Source organism: Rhinopithecus bieti, unplaced genomic scaffold (assembly GCF_001698545.2).
Source record: "Rhinopithecus bieti isolate Rb0 unplaced genomic scaffold, ASM169854v2 scaffold_15501, whole genome shotgun sequence".
In the NCBI taxonomy this organism is placed as follows: domain Eukaryota; kingdom Metazoa; phylum Chordata; class Mammalia; order Primates; family Cercopithecidae; genus Rhinopithecus; species Rhinopithecus bieti.
In genome coordinates this window covers 953935-956221 of record NW_016808317.1, presented here as the reverse complement: position 1 = coordinate 956221, position 2287 = coordinate 953935, and positions in this window count along the sequence as shown.

Here is a 2287-nt window from a genome sequence, read left to right as displayed (position 1 = left end):
TTCCACACCTGGTTCCACTGACTTCTTTCAGTTCAAGTAAGTCTCATTCTCTTTCAAATTGTAGGTCTCTGGGACCTGTGTATTTTTTCTTTTTATCTGTCTAATTCAGAGCTTAACGAGCCTTTGAAGTACAAAGGAGGATTAGAATCTTCGATGGCTCCCTAGTTTTGGTCCATTGTAGGGAACGCATTTAGTGATGATGTACGTGTGAAGAGACAGCACCCATGTAGCATCTCCTCACGCTGATGCAGAAAACCAGAACAAAAGGAAGTTTAAGGATAACTATACACTCTTCAGGGTATAAAATATACTTTTCCACAGAATAGAGATGCCCCATGTCAAAATTATTTTATTAATTTCTAGTGTCAAATTTTGAAAAGGTTTTTTAAAAGTCTCCTAAGTATTAAAATGGCTGAGTCTTTCAGGGAAGCACTGTTTGTCATTCTTCCAACAAATACTTGATTATCTGCCCTGTGCTTGGAACTAATGTGGATAGGGTTTTACCCTCAAGTTCTAGAAAATATATTATTCTGAGATGATTTAATCAACTGTATGTGGATAGGGCTTTGCCCTCAAGTACTAGAAAAAATATTATTCTGAGATGATCTAATCAATGTACGTGGATAGGGTTTTGCCCTCAAGTACTAGAAAATATATTATTGTTACCAACTGTAATATATGTTCAGAGGGAAAATAAATTACTGTTCAGTTAATGAGACCAGAAGGCTTTGTGGAAGAGAGAATTAAAAAAGGGGTGGAGGATGGATAATGGGTAAGATTTTGGCATGTGGAATTCCTGTGCAGGAGGAGAAATCCAGCATTCCAGGGATGGTGGACAACTGGAGGCAAAGGGACAGATAAGCACAGGCTCCAGTATAAGGAACAGTGAGTAACTGCTTATGAAAATGATGGAAAAAGGCAGAGGAGGAAATGGGCAGGTGCTATTAAAGATGGAGGAACATTTTCAGGGTCACTGACTAACTCAATAAAGCTAGCATATAGGAATAAATATGGACATATCATATAAAAGAATTTATGACAAAATACAAAAGTAGCACTTTACCACTGCAAATAAATAAATAAATAAATAAATAATTTAACTGAGAAAGCTGGGGATGAGTTGAACTTACTGGCTGGAAGTTATTAGACAACATGGTCTTCAAGACACAGGGTTTATATTTGTTACAGTCACTGATCACCATTAATTCTGGGATGGGAAAAGCCGACAAAACTTAAAAATCTTTAAACAGGGCATCATGGCTTAGGTTATTAACTTCCTTACACAATGAACATTCCTAGGTCATGAGAATCTGTTTACAGGAACCTGCTTAAAAATATCAGGTGTGTGTGAATCCTAATAACAGATCAATTATTTTGAAACAGCAGTTTACTAACATTATTCCAGTAAGACTACTAGTTGCACTAGCAAGTTTGAAAGGAGCCTCAATCAATTATTAAAGTTCTCCAATGACAAATACAGTAAACCAAAAGTAATACCTTTCCAAAAATTATAATACCATAAAGCAGAAAACCTTATGTGAGGGGACTTTACTCTTCCCACTGTCATTCCCTCAAAACCCTAAGACCTTGATGGAGGTGTTATTTTAAATGGACTATCTGCCTGTTTAAAAAAATAAAAGATTCAAATTTATAGAATTTTCCACTTGTGCATTTATAATACACATTGGTTTACATTTAAAGTATCTATCTATTGAGTAAAGCAAAGTTAGCCTGTTTACATAAAAAAAAATTGTTCATTTTCATCTGCAATAATGGCAGCCAAAGACTACAGTAAAAAATATATTCTGTGCACTCCTTCATGGATACAGTCTCCATCAAGCACCATGCTCTTTTCCCATTCCTTTTCTCAAGCAGACAGAACCTGGGAATTTATGTGCTATGCTGTTAACAGTGTATCAGGGAGAAAAGTATTTTTGTTTCCTTTAAGGTAAAACTAGCTCTTCGAAAGAATGGCAGTGACATATTCTGCAAAAGGCAAAAGAGCACAAGTATTTTCCTTCTGTGAAGTCCTTGAACTATTTCATATGAATTTAAAACATATTTAGTGTTAATTCTAAGAACATAGAAATACTGCATTAATTTGCAGAAATTAAACAAGTGAAAAGAGGCGGGAATTGCCACATTGGAATTATGTTCATTTTCTTTACCCCTCTGGAAGTCGGAAAGTCAAAAAGGTAAGGGAAGAATTTTTCCTATTATACTCAAAGAGGTGCTATAAGATACATAACAAATTATTTCTTTCTTTTTTTTTTTTTTTTTTTTTTTT